This window comes from Protomyctophum parallelum (assembly GCF_964188405.1).
Source record: "Protomyctophum parallelum genome assembly, chromosome: 20".
Lineage (NCBI taxonomy): Eukaryota > Metazoa > Chordata > Actinopteri > Myctophiformes > Myctophidae > Protomyctophum > Protomyctophum parallelum.
In genome coordinates this window covers 6,067,862-6,087,838 of record NC_139718.1, presented here as the reverse complement: position 1 = coordinate 6,087,838, position 19,977 = coordinate 6,067,862, and the positions used below count along the sequence as shown (strand labels likewise).

Sequence of the window (19,977 nt, the reverse complement as noted above, 5' to 3'; positions counted from 1 at the left end):
TGTGAGGGCAGAGCAGGAATAGGGCGCCACGGCGGGTGACTTTCAACAGAGACCTCATACCTCCCACTGGGAGAGGCTGGGATGGCACACCCTCTGGGGGCAGCAGCTGAGCACACATATCCATGGCAATGATCCAGATCCACGCTATAGCTGTACAGTATATAGGAACATGCTAAGCATAGCTAAAATGCCTGAGCGATATTTCTATAACTGTGGAATGCTTAGCAGTTCGCTGACCACGCATGAGTCAACCTGTGGAGTCCTGCTTTTGGATAGTGTCATGACATTCAGTAGCCTGACACTCAGTCTGAATTTCCCTTTCGTTTCACTTCATTATTCAGACTGAAAGCCCTCTCCCCACGGCAGCAGTTTATGGTCAGTTTATGAGCTTGTAGGTCTGCACATTTTTTTTAATCCAAGAACGACTGACATAGAAACATAGCTTTTTCAGAAAACTGTCAGGATGTAGAAGACAATTTTAGAATCTGATCTCAGGTCAAAATAGGTTAAGCTTATTAGGTCTCTATAACTTTAGCATAATGTTGGCTATATAGCCAATATGTCTCGCTCCAACCCGAAATGCATTAATAAATACATGAAAAAAGGACCCACTGTAAGCACAAAACCATTTCTTCTCCGGTGCGTCCTGCTACAGCGGCAGAGCGAGGCCCCCGCCCGCCCGGTGTGAGGCTCATCATGTGTGACGCATTGCACGGCGGTAGGGAAGGCAACGCACCGCGGGGGCCTTCTCTCCCTGCGGACCTCCCCGCTCGCTGCACACTCCCAGGGGGATTAGACGAGTCAGTCCCACATCCTCCCCCGTCTCAGCGTCCCCCCAGGGAACCTGTCACACTCTCACCGCCGAGCCCCCAAAAGCAGCTACCTACCAGCCAGCCAGCCACCATGTGTCAACCCCTCACGCAGCACGACTATCGGCTCGTATTGCTATATACAGTGGCGTGCACAGACATTTAGAGGGGCAGGTGCTCAAGTGCCAAAAAGGGCACCTTGTGCAGCGCATTTTGGGGCGGGAACCCATTTTGGTGCTTTATAGCTATTGGAAAATAGCAGATCTACAAGCTCATAGCGCGCCACCGAGTGGCGCGCTACGAGCTTGTAGGTCTGCTATTTTTCTTTAATCGAAGAACCACTGACACAGAAACATAGCTTTAGATTGTGGGGGGCCTAAATAATATAGTAGAAGCGTTTTATCAATATTTGATCAATGTCACCGCATGGTCCACACACTACAAATTAAGGGAAAGAAATATTATTATTTTATGTATTTTTTTAAGAGCAAAATTGCCAAAAGGGCACTAGCACCCCCTAGTGTCTATCTGTGCACGCCACTGGCTATATATCTTTTAGACCATCCCCAAGCTTGCAGTTTCTGACTGTATACATGTACACTAGGGCTGCAACGATTCATCGATTAATCGTAGAATCAAATCGATTATTAAATAAATTACTTGTCAACTAATTTAGTAATTGATTAATCTAATCGGCAACTAATCACTAGTTTTTTTTTGCAATTTATCATAGGTGATTTACATGCATTTTACCAGTTTTTCCAGTGTTAAGTGTAAATAAAGTAAAAGAGAAGTGAGCCATATCTCTTCCCTTACAATCTGATGATAGTTGCACTGTTAGCGACTGCAAAGCAAAATATGACACATAGCGATTATAATATCAAGAACAATATTTATTTTTAAATGACCTATATGTATTTGAGTTCAGAGGAGTACTGTTCCTTCTAGACTGACACATGTGTAGCTATTCTTTAATCAAATGTATGCAGTCAGAATAAGCCTAAAGACACCATGAGTTGCTTTAATTAATTTAAATTTAGTTTGTCTTTTATTTGAATAGCAGCCTAATCAGCAGCTAATCAAATGACATTTTGAATTAATTATATATTTTTGTTCGTTAGAACATGTCCAAAATAACCTAAAATGTGAGTGTTGCTCTCTTTTTCGGCTGCTAAAACTATAAGCAAACCCTGCCGTATTTCACGGGTTCTGGTTTTGTGTCCATATGCACCACGGCTCGGTTTCAGAGACATTCTATAGGCCCTGCTCATGAGCATATATATTATGCGGACCCAGAACTATGAAATTATACTTGCATTTGTTTTGTTTTTCTAAAATTGTGGAAATGGCATCTACAAGCTCACAACGCTTTGTGTTGAGCGACGTTGTGAGGTTGGCTGAGGTTGGCTATAGTTTCACTTTTTCAGGCTATGGAAGGTTTTGGGTTACCCTAATAAAAACAAAATACCTGTTAGATTAGCTCTGAACAGTCAATTTTTACACTCTTTTTTTTTTATATATATATTCCACGATTTTGTAACCCATTTTTCACCCCTGTGTCAATCATCTAATGTGATCATGGGCTCTACACACCCTCCACCAACCTAGTCCCCATATATGGGGGACAAGGGGAGAGCAACGGACTTGAACTCATGCTTCATTCATGCCTGAGTGTCCAAGTTGCTCCTTTACACCTGACAGGGGGGAGTTTCCCTGGTTGGACGTAGCGAGTGGAAGGAACACGTTATTCCAACCAGTTCCTTTCCCCTCCATCAGGCGCCCCGGCTGGCCAGGGGGAGGCAGTTTAGTGACCAGGATTACTGCATGTTTTTTGTGAGGGTACCTACCCTATAGGGGACACGAGAGAACATGCAAACTCCACACAGAAAGGCCCTTTCGCCAACCCCGCCTTCGGGTATGGGCACTGATGACACGGAGGAGGAAACACGCCACATATTTTCTTAATGGCCGTGGCTAGCGTTTCAGGGCTGGAGCCAGGCTAGTCATTCAGGGCTGGAGCCAGGCTAGTCATTCAGGGCTGGAGCCAGGCTAGTCATTCGGGGCTGGAGCCAGGCTAGTCATTCAGGGGTGCAACAGTCAAGTCGAACTGATGGATTTAAGTGTAGTCATAGTGTCCGTCAATGGTGTCGTGAAAAAGATAGTGAAAATAGCTCACAGTCAGTGTTGCAATGTCACACACTATATGAATGTTTAAAATAACACCAAGTGTTTAATTAAAATAATTAATTGATATTTAAGAAAAGTAAAAAACACTTGCAACAATAGCAATAGAATGGATACATCGAAAAAAGCGTTAGCATATGGCTAAAATATGTCCTGTTTAAGCTCATTAGGTCTCTATAACTTTAGCATATTGTTGGCTACCAGTATATAGCCAATAATGTCTCGCTCCAACGGAAATGCATTAATAAATACATACAAATTCCATAAATACAATTCCAATTACAGGTCCAGAAGTGACCGACCGTGCCTTTTCAGTGGCCGGCCCCAAACTCTGGAACTGTCTGCCCCTTCATATTAAGTCTGCTCCCTCCTTAGAGACCTTTAAGGCTTTACTCAAAACCAATTTCTTCTCCCTGGTCTTTCAATGTTTGACCTAATTAACCTGTGTGCCGTTTGTGTTGCTGTTGATTTTGTTTTACTATGTTACTTGTGTTGATTGTATGTTTACCTCATGATTCTGTACAGCACTTTGGTTGACCTTCTGGTCTTTGTAAATGTGCTCTAGAAATAAAGTTTGATTTGATTTGATTTGATGAAAAAAATGACCCACTGTAAGCACAAAACCATTTCTTCTCCGGTGCGTCCAGCTGCTACAGCGGCAGAGCGAGGCCCCCGCCCGCCCGGTGTGAGGCTCATCATGTGTGACGCATTGCACGGCGGTAGGGAAGGCAACGCACCGTGGGGGCCTTCTCTCCCTGCGGACCTCCCCGCTCGCTACACACTCCCAGGGGGATTAGTCAGTCGAGTCAGTCCCACATCCTCGTCCCCGTCTCAGCGTCCCCCCAGGGAACCTGTCACACTCTCACCGCCGAGCCCCCAAAAGCAGCTACCTACCAGCCAGCCAGCCACCATGTGTCAACCCCTCACACAGCACGAGTATCTGCTCGCATTGCTATATACAGTGGCGTGCACAGACATTTAGAGGGGCAGGTGCTCAAGTGCCAAAAAGGGCACCTTGTGCAGCGCATTTTGGGGCGGGAACCCATTTTGGTGCTTTAGCTATTGAAAAATAGCAGATCTACAAGCTCGGTGGCACGCTATGAGCTTGTAGGTCTGCTATTTTTCTTTAATCGAAGAACCACTGACACAGAAACATAGCTTTAGATTGTGGGGGCCTAAATAATATAGTAGAAGCGTTTTATCAAGATTTGATCTATTTGCTCTAGCACCCCCTAGTGTCTATCTGTGCACGCCACTGGCTATATATATTTTAGACCGTCCCCAAGCGTGCGTTTTCTGACTGTATATGTACACTAGGGCTGCAACGATTGATCGATTAATCGTATAATCAAATCGATTATTAAATTACTTGTCAACTAATTTAGTAATTGATTAATCGAATCGGCAACTAATCACTAGTTTTTTTTGCAATTTATCATAGGTGATTTACATGCATTTTACCAGTTTTTCCCATTCTGAACGGGAACCCATTTTGGTGTTAGCATCATGTTATGCTTTAGCTATTTAAAAATAGCAGATCTACAAGCTCATAGCGCGCCACCGAGTGGCGCGATACGAGCTTGTAGGTTTGCTATTTTTGAAAAATCGAAGAACAACTGACATTTTTAGAATCTGAAGTGAGCCATATCTCTTCCCTTACAATCTGATGATAGTTGCACAGTAGCGACTGCAAAGCAAAATATGACACATAACGATTATAATATCAAGAACAATATTTATTTTTAAATGACCTATATGTATTGGAGTTCAGAAGAGTACTGTTCCTTCTAGACTGACACACATGTGTAGCTATTCTTTAATCAAATGTATGCAGTCAGAATAAGCCTAAAAGACACCATGAGTTGCTTTAATTAATTTAAATTCAGTTTGTCTTTTATTTGAATAGCAGCCTAATCAGCAGCTAATGAAATGACATTTTGACTGAATTATATATTTATGTTAGTTAGAACATGTCTAAAATAACCTAAAATATATTTTTAAGGTGATAGCTAAATAAGTGTCTTAATCCTATTAATCGATTAAATAATCGGCAGATGAATCGATTATGAAAATAATCGTTAGTTGGAGCCCTTAATGTACACACAGCAAAATCCTGAGTGTTGCAGCTCTTTTTCGGCTCCTAAAACTATAAGCAAACCCGTTTTCACGGGTTCTGGTTCTGTGTCCATATGCACCACGGCTCGGTTTCAGAGATATTCTATAGGCCCTGCTCAAGACAAGAGCATATATATTATGCGGACCCAGAACTATGAAACTATACTTTAATTTGTTTTGTTTTTTCTAAAATTGTGGAAATGGCATCTACAACGCTTTGTGTTGAGCGACGTTGTGAGGTTGGCTATAGTTTCACTTTTTCAGGCTATGGAAGGTTTTGGGTTACCCTAATAAAAACAAAATACTTGTTAGATTAGCTCTGAACAGTCAATTTTTACACTCTTTTTTTTAATATATATATATATATATATATATATATATATATATATATATATATATATATATATCCCACGATTTTGGAACCCATTTTTCACCCCTGTGTCAATCTAATGTGATCCTGGGCTCTACACACCCTCCACCAACCTAGTCCCCATATATGGGGGACAAGGGGAGAGCAACGGACTTGAACTCATGCTTCCTTCATGCCTGAGTGTCCAAGTTGCTCCTTTACACCTGACGGGGGGGAGTTTCCCTGGTTGGACGTAGCGCGTGGAAAGAACCTGTTATTTCAACCAGTTCCTTTCCCCTCCATCAGGCGTCCCGGCTGGCCAGGGGGAGGCAGTTTAGTGACCAGGATTACTGCATGTTTTTTGTGAGGGTACCTACCCTAGGGGACACGGGGAGAACATGCAAACTCCACACAGAAAGGCTCTTTCGCCAACCCCGCCTTCGGGTATGAGCACTGATGACGTGGAGGAGGAAACTCGCCGCCAGCACCCACAGCGCCCCGAGCGGGAATCGAACCCAGGAACTTCTAGCTGTGAGGCGACAGCACTACCAACTGTTCCACCGTGCCCCCCTAATTTTCTACACTCTTACACAATTTAATTATGTAGGAGCAGATAAATGATCCGGTGAAGCTGTGTCTGTCAATGAGCGAGTCCTCTGAGCGGCCGGTCTCCCAATGCGGTGTGCAGCATACAGTAATTACCATCGATGTAAAAGGCCCGGCCCATTTGCTTGCTTGCAAATGCATTAACTGAACTGTGGGAGATTGATTAGACCAAAAAGGGTAAAATTTTTGCACGGGGCTCAAAAAGTTACGCGTATACCCATTTAACACTGTATTATACATTTAAATTTTTATAGGCCGTTATCTGGAATGACTCGCAGCAAGTGCAGCTGTAGAATACGTTTAGGTTCCTACTAGTACACCGACATTACAAGCGACTGATGGTGAAATATCACAGAGTGCGTTGTAAAACAGTTAACCCTCTGTAGGAAGCGGTCAGCTGTTCATACTCCATTATCTTCATGACGAGAGAGTGACTGGAGACAGGTGGAGTTAGCTGGTTAGGTTCAGGGCATCTGCATGGGCTGGTTTTTATGCAAAACCATATAAGTCTGGTATAGCACCAGAGCTGGTAATGGGAGAAAAAAAATCACACCGTGTGAACTGAGTGACTCTCTCTCCTAAGCCGAAAAGGACGTTTTTGAAAGGCAACATCAGCTGAATTCGTCCAACACCTCCCTCTCTCCCCTTCTCCCCCCCTTTCCCTCTCTCTCCCCCCCTCTCCCTCTCCCCCTCTCCCTCTCCCCCTCTCCCCCTCTCCCTCTCTCCCTCTCTCCCTCTCTCTCTCTCTAGCAGGCACTAGCAGCACTCTCTCTCTCGCACAACAGCGCCCCTACTGGTACTAATAGTCATACTGGTGCACATTAACATCACACGGACACATAGGTGAACACTAGCTTTTTATTGAGAGAGGGGAAAAGGAATTTGCCGCTGCCTGTTGTTCCTGTCTGTCGACTATAAAACAACACTACAACATGACGTAACGATATCATCCTGATGACTACAAAACAACACTACAACATGACGTAACGATATCATCCTGATGACTACAAAACAACACTACAACATGACGTAACGATATCATCCTGATGACTACAAAACAACACTACAACATGACGTAACGATATCATCCTGATGACTACAAAACAACACTACAACATGACGTAACGATATCATCCTGATGACTACAAAACAACACTACAACATGACGTAACGATATCATCCTGATGACTACAAAACAACACTACAACATGACGTAACGATATCATCCTGATGACTACAAAACAACACTACAACATGACGTAACGATATCATCCTGATGACTACAAAACAACACTACAACATGACGTAACGATAACATCCTGATGACTACAAAACAACACTACAGCATGACCTAACGATATCATCCTGATGACTACAAAACAACACTACAGCATGACCTAACGATATCATCCTGATGACTACAAAACAACACTACAACATGACGTAACGATATCATCCTGATGACTACAAAACAACACTACAACATGACGTAACGATATCATCCTGATGACTACAAAACAACACTACAACATGACGTAACGATATCATCCTGATGACTACAAAACAACACTACAACATGACGTAACGATATCATCCTGATGACTACAAAACAACACTACAACATGACGTAACGATATCATCCTGATGACTACAAAACAACACTACAACATGACGTAACGATATCATCCTGATGACTACAAAACAACACTACAACATGACGTAACGATAATCATCCGCTCCCGACAGGATCACACAGACTTTTGAAACAGAGACCAGGCTTTCCCTCCGAGGTGGTGTTTCCACCACCGAGGTTAGGTGAGGTTAGGTGAACACAAGCATTGCTGTTGGTAAATGGTAAATGGTGCATTTATATAGCGCCTTTATCCAAGGCGCTTTACAGAGATTGTGCATTACATTCACCCATTCATACACCGATGGCAGCGGAAACCATGCAAGGCACCAACTAGCACATCGGGAGCAATTAGGGGTTCAGTGTCTTGCTCAAGGACACTTCGACAGTAACTCTGGGGGAGCCCGGGTTCGAACTGGCGACCTTACGGTTACCATCCAGGCACTCTACCCCTGAGCCACCGCCGCCGTTCCTTGGAGTGGTGGCACCACTCAAAAATAAATATAAAGTGCGAAATGTATATACAACTTCTACGAGGTGCCGTATAAGTGTGGAAAATGTCAAAACAAATGAGAGTCAAGGGGTGAGCAGTTTTTAAAAGAAATGCCGCAAAGCAGACTGCAGCGTGCTGAGGCGAGCGACTCTTATACAGGTTTCTGAAATGTCATATTATGCAAATGCTGTATAATTTCACCTGCTGCTTTAGGCATCCACAAACATTCCTGTAGTAAAGTAAAAATGGCATGCATTCCTTCCTGCCTCTTTGAGAATTATCCGTGACTCCTGCAGACGGTGGACACGCACGCCGAGGCTGAGAGAGTGCCTCGATAGCCAATCGGTGTCACACAAGTTTAAATTGAAAAAACCCTGGACGTTTGAATGAGCACTGTCGGCATGTGTGCGACTGTGAGTGCGAGTGCGAGTGCGAGTGCGAGTGCGAGTGCGAGTGCGAGTGCGAGTGCGAGTGCGAGTGTGTGTGTGTGTGTGTGTGTGTGTGTGCGTGTGCCATGGGCCATGTGCATAAACTGACCATGAGTGGCCTAAGAATAGCTGGCATGACAAAAAGCAAAGCCAAACAACTTGCCAAATACTGTTCTGTTTCGTCTGTTATAGGCAGTTTGTCTGTGTGGAGAAGGAGGTGCCATGTGTATCCTTAAGTGAACATGAACTGTCAACCCCGTTATATTTGTTTCCTTGTAAAATTAATTGTAATTTGTGGATTCAAATAAAGAAATCAAAATGTGAATGGGTGTGTGTGTGTGTGTGTGTGTGTGTGTGTGTGTGTGTGTGTGTGTGTGTGTGTGTGTGTGTGTGTGTGTGTGTGTGTGTGTGTGAGAGAGTGTGTGTAAATGTGTGTGGATGTGCACGAACAGAGAAATAAACTTGAGGTGGGGACTGATCTGCCTTCAACATTATGCTCAGACAACACTGACATCTAGTGGCAGGTCCCAGAAGATGTGCTCCAACATAATATAGGAATGTAGCTAAATAAATTGCCATGACATCATCCCATCTTTAAACCCATTCTGACCTGAGATCAGATTTATACGAGGTTTCCACTGGACACACACACACTGGTCTGATTAACCCATTCTGACCTGAGATCAGATTCTAAAAATGTCAGCCGTTCTTCGATTTTTTTCAAAAATAGCAGACCTACAAGCTCAAGCTACGAGCTTGTAGGTCTGCTATTTTTGAAAAATTGAAGAACCACTGACATAGAAACATAGCTTTTTCAGAAAACTGTCAGGATGTAGAAGACATTTATAAAAAATCTGATCTCAGGTCAGAATGGGTTAAGATCAACTGACTGGAAGCAAGCACACTGACTGCATCACATAACAGCACTGGTTCTCACAGTGCATGGGGCCACTTATAGAGAGTATATGCACATGCATGATTCTCCCATCAGGACACGCCCCCCTCATCTAGACTGAGTGGCAAAACATTGAGCAGCATGTTGGAGTGTTGGGAGTTTGGAAGCGCTCGTTGTAAATCACTCAACCGTCCTGCCGTACCACCTGTTTCTAAATGTCACATAATGCAGGAGGCAGCAACATGTTGTGTTATTGAAAACAAGCACTTCCAAACTCTGACACTTGACACTCTGAAAAATTATCAAACGCAGGGCATTTCTTGACAGAAAGTATAGCTCATAACGTTTCTATGGTGGATTTTAATGAAACAAAAACTTTGCAGATAAAAAGAGGATAATTCAAGCTTTCCGTTCAGCTGCAATGTTGGTGAGTTTAACATTGCAGACAGGACTTTTCTGTGTGGATGAATGGGCTGTCAAGGCCAGCAAGTAGTTTTTTGCCACTCAGTGGGCGTTCCCGCATAACTTCCAGGTACGATGATGTCACGCGCATAGTACCCTCTATTATAAACGACTTAGGTCTCGTTTTTCCTGTAATGTTGCTTGCATAATCAGTTGGGGGGTTGCGGCCTGTTTAAGTGTAGTTGCTTACTTGGGCTTTCTTCCTAAATGTTGTTTACAATGGTGAACTTGTAGATCGCCATTTTCAAATAAATAGAGTAGACAAAAGGCTATAGGTTTAAAGAGCTCATGTGTTCAGTCGTTTCTCAGCCAGCAGCACCTGCTGTGTTTTCAATCAACTCCCTCCTCACACCGCTGGAGGATCCCAGCGGGATTGTGTTTTGTGTTTGTTGACAGTATTAATCTATTGCATCGTATTTGTCAATAATGTTTTGGCCACGGGTGTATGATTATCCAACCTCAAGCAGGTTGGAGAAGGACGTTGTGCAGGGAAGTGTCAAGATTGTTGTTGAGTGATTGATGTTTTTACTGACAAAACAAAATGTGTACACACACACACACACACACACACACACACACACTGACAGCCCTATTGAATGGTTGAGCTACCAGGCACTTTTACAGATCCAACCTTTGACTGACTTCTGAAATGCCACAATGATAAGGTTCAAGCCAGGTTCAAGGTTGTTTATTAGTGTCCCCGAAGGGCAAAAGAATGCGACCGCCCTCTTCAAGAGGCAAGCAGAGTGTCACCCAGCCTTCAATCCTTAACATTGCATATGAACTAGTAGGTATAGTTTAGTACCGTATTAGGCCATATTGTGAGGTCCCTTTTCGTTCCCGCGTCATGGGCACTACACATTCAATGCATTTTTTCATAGATAATACCCTTATGGACTTTGAGTTCAAAGTTCTACTCATAATATCCTACAGTATAGTTTATTGCAGGGGGGGGGGGGGGTGCATGGTTTGGTGGCATGGATCTAAGATCTAAGAATCTCTCGGGCAGACTGCAGTATGTGAGACTGCAGGGTTGTCTGTTCAGAGGCACTCCCCAAGGTCACCTTTCCTGCTCACCCTATAGACGAATTCAGAAACGGGTCTCATGGTCGCAGCTTACATCGAGATTAACCCGTTTGGTTTAAGGCTGCTCCAGCAGTATCGGCAACATTCCAAAAAACTAAACAAACGGAATGTCAAAATATCCACCGCGGGGTCTGAGACCAGAGCCATTGAGTAATTACATGCTACTTTAAATGCTTAGTATGACCTTTCACTGCTTCGTCTCAACCATTACTCAATGGCTCTGGTCTCAGACCCCACAGTGGATATTTTGACAACGGGACTATTGCTGAAATGTCAGATGCTGTGACAGTTTGTGGTACTTTATATTAATGTTGCATACAATATGTTGAAATAATTCTGACCTTAGTTAGTTTGCATTATTCCAAATTAGGGGGGGCGTGGTAACATTTTGATAGACCAGTCATTTTGGGCCAAGGTGCACTGCTTTTCTTTTCTACCTTCCATTACACAGTAGGTTGTGAAATGTTTATGTATGAAACATGAGCTTTTGGCTCAATGTACTATGTGTATGTTTCAGTGTGCTGGGTGCCAATAACGTTAGTTGAAGCGTTTTTGTTTAAGCAATTTGCTACATTTCATTATCTAGATTAACGTATGAGTAAACTAAGGCACCAGTACTTGTTTCAGATGTTAGGTATACAGTATGTATTTATGACATAAATATTTTGTGTTGCCAAAATCAATACAACACATTTTACAAGCAAAAACAGCAGCACAAGATTTTCGTTTTTTGGTTATATATTTGTATATACTGTACATTTCTGGCCTGTGACAAAATACTGCAGGATATTATGAGTAGAACTTTTAACCCAAAGTTCAGAAGGGTATTATCTATGAATAAATGCATTGAATGAGTAGTGCCCATGACGCAGGAACGAAACTCATTTTCTAAGCACTTTTTCATGGGTCCCAACACGGCCTATGGGTCCACTTTAGTATGCACATGCATGATTTTCCCATCAGGACACGCCCCTCTCATCTAGACTGAGTGGCAAAACATTGAGCAGCATGTTGGAGTGTTGGGAGTTTGGAAGCGCTCGTTGGAAATCACTAAACCGTCCTGCCGTACCACCTGTTTCTAAATGTCACATAATGCAGGAGGCAGCAAGATGTTGTGTTATTGAAAACAAGCACTTCCAAACTCTGACACTTAGAAAAATAATCAAATGCAGGGCATTTCTTGACAGAAAGTATAGCTCATAACGTTTCTATGGTGGATTTTCATGAAACAAACACAGATAAAAAGAGGATAATTCAAGCTTTTCGTTCAGCTGCAATGTTGGTGAGTTTAACATTGAAGTAGTAGGTATAGTTTGGTGGGTAGTACCGTATACATCCAATGCACAGCCAAATTCATCAGCTCACACACGTCCACACATGTACAAATATATGTTAATGTACAGTAGACTACAGTATATGTATTTTGGTCAATATAATGTCATCAATAAATCAGTCTAATGATACCCGGTGAAGGTCAGTACGACCAAATTGTAATAGCAGCTGATTTGTTTTGACTAAACATAATGACATATTATGGAAGGTGTCAGTATTGAAGTAGTGTCAATTTTGAACGAGGCATCAAAATCACGAATGGTCACAGTTTTGGTCGATTGATCAATGTTTGTATTGACAAAAATGTTAGTGTATTTGTACATTAAACACAAAAAAGTAAAAAAACCTTGATCTTATTTTCATTGTGTACATATGTGTGAGTAAAAGGCGTGTCACCTGTTGAGGGAAGTATAGAATTCCTCTCTGTCAACAGCAGGAGAACCCGCCCCATGTGAAGAAATCTAGTGTTTTAAAAGTACGAGGAGGAAGTGTTTGTCGTTTGTCATTTCCAAGAGAGACTACACATTGTAGGCTATACTTGTGGATTTACAGTAACTGCGGGCGTTTAAAATGAGCGGTGCGCATTATGGAGGTAGGTTGGACTTCATTTAAAAAAATACTAATAAGATTGTTTCATGTAATAATAATAATGTGATTTCATGATTGATGAATCTAAAGACTGATTTATCGTATGATTACTGTTAAAGAGGAGACATTTCATAGTAGGCAGGAATAGTGAGCCAATATAATCAGTGTAATTATCACTGTATCAACATCCAATACGACTAATTATTTAACAACAGGCGCATTAAAAAGGTGTTTATAGTAATTGGTACAGTAGACGGAGCATTTCGGAAATCATGTCCACATAATATGCTTCCTGGCAAAATGAAACATGTCCAAAACCTTCTCCGACTGAGCTCAAGATTCTTTTTTTGGGGATACTGTGAGCTACATTACTTTTAGCACCCAACAGCCTGAAATAAACTACCATTCGAACTCAGACACGCACCCTCTGTAGACATTTTTAAACCTCAACTCAAGACTCACCTCTTCACTCTTGCTTTTAGTTGAGTTTTAACCCATTCTGAACGGGCACCCATTTTGGTGTCGGCATCATGTCATGCTTTAGCTATTGAAAATAGCAGATCTACAAGCTCATATCGCGCCACCGAGTGGCGCGATACGAGCTTGTAGGTCTGCTATTTTTTGAAAAATCGAAGAACGACTGACATTTTTAGAATCTGATCTCAGGTCAGAATCGGTTAATCAGACCAGTGTGTGTCCAGTGGAAACCTTGTGTGAATCTGATCTCAGGACAGAATGGGTTAATATGCACGATCCTACCCTGTCCTGAATGATTTGCTGCATGTGGTGTTTTTATTTGTTTTTATTTATTTTGTGTTCTTATATTCTATTTTGTTCTTTGCCATTGTTTCTATCATTTTAACTACTTGTGTTTTATTGTATTCTATGTTTTGTCCTGCCCTGTGAAGCACTTTGAGCTGCATTTATGTATGAAAGGTGCTATACAAATAAAGTTTATTATTATTATGCGTCATGACGAAGGGTATATTTCTGTCTGACAGGGTATGATGGAAGGATATCAAACTCCTATGAACGGAGGATTGTTTTGGTTGGAAGACGGGCGTAGGGAAGAGGCGCAGCGGGAAACACCATCCTGGGGAGAGAGGCTTTCGAGGCGGAGCTGTCCCCGTCTTCCCTGACGTCCGAGTGCAAGAAGGCCAAGGGCGCGGTGGACGGACGGAGGGTGGCCGTGGTGGACACGCCGGGCCTGTTTGACACCAACCTGACCCAGGAGGACGTGCTGCAGAGGATCAAGATGTGCATCTCCCTGGCCAGCCCCGGGCCCCACGCCTTCCTGGTGCTCATCCAGCTGGGGAGGTTCACGCAGGAGGAGATGGACACGGTGCGGATGCTACAGACCACCTTCGGCGACGCCGCGGCCAAACACAGCATGGTGCTGTTCACCCACGGGGACAAGCTGAAGAAGCGGACCATCGAAGGGTTCGTGTCGGAGGAGCGCGGCTCTGCGGGACATCATCGGCGACTGCCACGGGCGATACCACGTCTTCAACAACGAGGTGAGGGACCCCGGGCAGATCTCCGGGCTCCTCGACAAGATCGACCGATGGTCGTGGACAACGGCGGCACGCACTACACCAACGACATGTTCGTGATGGCCGAAGACGCCATCGAGAAAGAGAAGGAGCACCTCATGAAGGAGTACGAGCCCCTGAGGCAACGGGAGCTGGCGGACCTGCGAGTGAGTCACGTGGGAGCGTCCCTCGACAGGGAACGGAGGGCGGTAGACCACCGCTACGAGTCCAAAGCCCGGTACAAGGCCGAACGCTCCAACGGCTTCACCAAAGGTCCCGTTATCGCCGGCTGCGCGGCCGGCGGAGCCGCCGTGGGGCTTTCTGATCGGAATCGCCGGAGGCCGATCGGCATGGTGGTGGGAGCGGCCGTCGGAGCGGCGGTCGGCGCCGCCGCCGGCGCGCTGACCGTGCATGTCTCCAAGAGCTGCAACGTGCAATGATGGAACCCGTTTAGGCCCGACGTCAAAAAAGAAAAGAAAATAAACGTTCGCTCTGAAGGAATATAGGCCTATATTCAAAGATGTGTGCCGCATTTTCACGATTTGTCAAAAAATAGCAGACCTTTGCATTATGAATAGTTTCATGTATTAGTGAAGGAGAAGCCGTCCAAATGTGTTTTTACTGGTTTAAGGATGCTTTAGAGAAATGCATTATGTAAACATTTTAATGACTTTGTTTTGTATAATTTTTTTGGTATTCAGACAGCCAGCAATGAGTAAAACGCTCCCCACAAAAATGTAGTCTCTGTGACACATCTAGGGGCCACAATCTGCATTTAAAGATGTTCCTAGAAGCTTTGTCATTGGTCTGGGGAAATAAACTGTTGAAATGCCTGGGGAGCGTTTTACGCATTGCTGGCTGTCTGAATACCAAATACCAAAACAAAAAAAATCAAAAAATCATTAAAGGTTTTGACATAATATTGCAGTATAGCAATACAGCTTTAAATAAAGGTTTATACTTATTCCACCAGTAATCATTCTAAAAACCTGTTTTGTATACACAGAATACCCCCCGCCGGCAGAACTACAGCATAAAAGTACATTTGAGTGCTGCTTTCCAACCCCCCCCCCCCCCCCCCCCCCCCCCCCCCACCCCCCCCCCCCCTTTTTTTTATGGTTTCAAACTGATTTGGAAAGAACATGAAAGAAAAAGAAAATGTATCCCATGAAATTAAAATTCATGCCAAAAACCTCTTTAGGTTAGTCTCTCTTAAATTAGCCCTTTGCTAAGTCCCTCCCCAACCCGTCTTCAACCAATAGTCACCTTAGCAAGCGAGGAGACAGGGCAAGCTGTCCTTCTCACTCATTGAGATGCATGTTATAAATAAATTAGGGCTGTCAATCGATTAAAATATTTAACTCGATTAATCGCATGATTGTCCATAGTTAACTGTGATTAATCGCAAATTAATCGCATATTTTGTATACGTTCTAAATATACCTTAAATCAGTGGTTTTCAAGATTTTTCATATCAAGGCCCATTATTTATTCTGCATTTGAGCCAAGGACCACCATTTTGATGACATTTAGCCTTCCAGACCCAAACTAAAGAACTGTATTGATGTTGGCCAATGGTACCATTACGAGAGATAACAGGCCATGTTGATCAAAATAACATGTTTTCTAAGTTTTCTAATTGTGTAGACTCACTGGGAGAGAGAGAGAGGGGGAGTGAGGCGGGGCTCATACGAGGAAATAATGACATTATTTCGATAAACTAGAAATACGAGGAAATGACAGAGGGAGAAACAGTAGGCCTGTAGCAACTTTAACGACCGTCCGACAGGAGGTAACAGTTGCTAAACTAGTTGGATTGGCATTGGACAATCACAATCACATTGTCCAATGCTGCAAGCTGTGCCCTAGTTTTGTTCTGCTTTTAACTGTGTTCTTGTACTGTTTTTAACCTGTACGGCGACCTTGAGTGGCCTGAAAGACGCCTTACAATATTATTATTATTTTAGGGTGGGGTTTAGCGTCAGGCTAATTGCTGTTGGTGAATCTGTAATCCAGCAACGTTCAGTCCGTTCAAATTAGGCTAGGAATTGACAGAAATCTTCTATGATGAATGATGCAAGAAAGTGCAATCCCAGATTCTGAGCAGGTACGCAGGCTTCAGTGAGCCTCCCATGTACTATATACCCTGAGTATCGGCTAATGCCATCAGGTAGGAGGTATGAGGTCCATGCGTGCAAATACAATAGGTATAAAAGCATTCCTTTGTCCCTCTGTCAATCACACTCCTTAACAGAGTCCTTGCAGAGGGCAGACAGGGTAGGGGTCGAAGGTTATGAGGTGATGTTATTCTTCTTTTGCACTAGGTATGTTGGTGTGTGGTTTTTTAATGTTGTACGGGTCACTGTGTGCCTTTGTTGTATTGTATTGTATTGTATTGTATTATATTGTATTGTATGCTGCAGAGCGGGTCCTTGGGGGTCCAAGACAAATTTCTCCCTTGGGAGACAAAATAAAATAACCTTGAACCTTGAAGCCTGTCCATTGAATCATCAAACACATAATGAATACAATAGTGAAAAGATATGCCTGATAATGAATCATTATTGTCGATCAAATCAAAGTTATACTATGTGGTGGTCATGGGTTGAGCAAAAGAGGTTTAAAGAAAAGTTACAAATCAATCACAGGAGAAGCACCGAGAAACGACAGAGCGTTGCATTTTATCTGGAAAATGCCATAAAAGTGATAAGAGACCATGTTATTCCCATTTTAAAAGTGGGGTCTGGGGACCCCAAGGGGCCTTTCACAGGGTTCCAGGAGGTCCTTCGCAAAATGACTTATACAGTATTAACGCATCACAATCAATTCATTATTATTATTGATTTAATATTTTTTGGCATCAAATATTTATTTTATTTGGATTTATCTCTCAATGCTGTATATCTAACTATACATGTGCCAGTTCTCTGTCTGTCTGTCTGTCTGTCTGTCTGTCTGTCTGTCTGTCTGTCTTAACCCATTCTGACCGGGCACCCATTTTGGTGTCAGCATCATGTTATGCTTTAGCTATTTAAAAACAGCAGATCTACAAGCTCGTATCGCGCCACCGAGTGGCGCGATACGAGCTTGTAGGTCTGCTATTTTTGAAAAATCGAAGAGCGACTGACATTTTTAGAATCTGATCTCAGGTCAGAATGGGTTCATCAGACCAGTGTGTGTCCGGCGGAAACCTCGTATGAATCTGATCTCAGGTCAGAATGGGTTAAATTCGACACACGCGTTCCACACCCCAACAGGGAGTCTGTGGCACATGTACACCATTTTCGAGAAAAACATCACAAAAGGCTCTGGTCATGACGGCTCTGCCAGTGGGCCTATAACCCATTCTGACCTGAGATCAGATTCATACGAGGTTTCCGCCGGACACACACTGGTCTGATGAACCCATTCTGACCTGGGATCAGATTCATACGGAGGTTTCCGCCGGACACACACTGGTCTGATGAACCCATTCTGACCTGAGATCAGATTCTAAAAATGTCAGTCGTTCTTCGATTTTTCAAAAAATAGCAGACCTACAAGCTCGTAGCGCGCCACTCGGTGGCGCGATATGAGCTTGTAGATCTGCTATTTTTCAATAGCTAAAGCATAACATGATGCTGACACCAAAATGGGTGCCCGGTCAGAATGGATTAATGAGGCCAAGTCCTCACACCTGTGTAATTTCCAGCCTCTAGCCTCAGCCAATTGATTGCCATGGCAACCACACACCTGCCAATTGATTACTTAACCAGTGTACTTTTCACAGTCGGTTACATGCACAGATATCCATGTGGGACACCGACAGATAGTTAAAACAGGTGCTATGACAACGGATATTATTAGGTTCCCAAGTAGTCCGGTGGCCAAACGGACACGTACAGGTCTAGTTAACCCATTTTGACCTGAGATCAGATTAAAAAAAAATGTCTTCTACATCCTGACAGTTTTCTGAAAAAGCTATGTTTCTATGTCAGTGATTCTTCGATTTTTCAAAAATAGCAGACCTACAAGCTCGTAGCGCGCCACTCGGTGGCGCGCTATGAGCTTGTAGATCTGCTATTTTCCAATAGCTAAAGTCATTCGCTAAAACCAAAAGGGATTCCCGCCCAAAATGGGTTAAAATATAGAAAGACCTGTCCACTATTTTAAAAAATGGCATGGTATTGTTTGGTTGTCTATTTTTATTTCTCACTGCACTTTATATTTTATACACTGCATCATGTTTTTTCATTATGTCGCAGATTTTAATATTCCTTCAGTTTTATGTTAAGAACGTCCTTTCTTAAAAAAAACAATCGTCATTGTAATGAATTTATACTGTTAAAGGAAGATATACAGTCATTCTAATCTACATACAGATCAATAAATACATGTAAAACAATTTTTTTTCCAATGCATTATCATTGATAAGGATGGCATGACTGGGTCATGACTTTTGAAACTCAGGTTGGCTCAACCACAGATCAACAGAGCAGGTGTAGTGTGCCATGACTGCCATCTAGTGGCTGAATGTTTCCTATGCAGTGATTAGAGCACCTTGCAAGTGCTCTAATACTTTGTTTGAATGCTGTCACAGTGGTCAGCAGTGGTGTAACTTGAGTTAATGCACTTAGTTACTTTACACTGTAAAGTAAAGAAAGTAGGCTACATTTACTCAAGTACTGTACCTAGTTGAGTACAATGTTGAGGTATTTAAAAAAGAAACTAAGCCATGATGACTAAAACTATGACTAAATATATAGTACTGTCGATTTTGTCAACAAATAACTACACACAAAAAAAAATAGTACCATTTTACGCTTGGTTGCATGTCGAAAATAGCAGATATACTAGCTTGTAGATCGGCTATTTTCAGCAAGTGTAAAATGCTACAAATACAATGTTATGATAGTCGACTAAAACTAGACTGGACATGCCAGGTGACTAAAATGTGACTAAAACTAAATGAAAACAATTCAAAGAGACCATGACTAAAACTAAAATCTAAATTTGCTGCCAAGAACAACACTGAAACCAAGTCCACGTCGCTCTACAGTCGCGCTGCACCGTATATGCATCGATTGACACACTGCTAGATGACCAGCGACCGGCCACGCACAGTGTGACCATGCAGTGACCACGCCATGCCATTTCCACCCAGGGATTAAAACACCCAAGACAGCAAAGCAAGCTGACCCTAGCCGCTAGCCCCTTAAGATAGCACTTTTGTAAGTGTTGTAGACTTGGAATTGGACAGCATTTGTATACAGACTTATAGCATGTGATGTAGACGGCACTAGAATTGCATTGTATGTAGTCATAGCACTATAGTATAGTATAGTATAGTATAGTATAGTATAGTATAGTATAGTATAGTTTCATAGAGATTGCACTGTTACGTTCTTAGCTTACGCCAAGTTTCATGAATACTACTTTTTATGTATGTGATGTATTGCCATGCTTTTTTTTTGTTGTTCTTGCCTATA

At 42.8% G+C, this 19,977-nt stretch overlaps 1 pseudogene across 1 annotated transcript in view; it reads left to right on the top strand.

Annotated features, from left to right (window-relative positions):
* LOC310878434 (GTPase IMAP family member 8-like) overlaps positions 1 to 19,977 on the top strand; it is a 136,336-nt pseudogene that overhangs the window by 114,808 nt on the left and 1,551 nt on the right. The window contains exons 2-6 of the transcript in view: positions 656 to 939; positions 3,717 to 3,929; positions 8,605 to 8,665; positions 13,979 to 14,940; positions 16,680 to 16,686. The product of the transcript in view is annotated as a GTPase IMAP family member 8-like (transcript). The remainder of the gene's footprint in view (positions 1 to 655; positions 940 to 3,716; positions 3,930 to 8,604; positions 8,666 to 13,978; positions 14,941 to 16,679; positions 16,687 to 19,977) is intronic.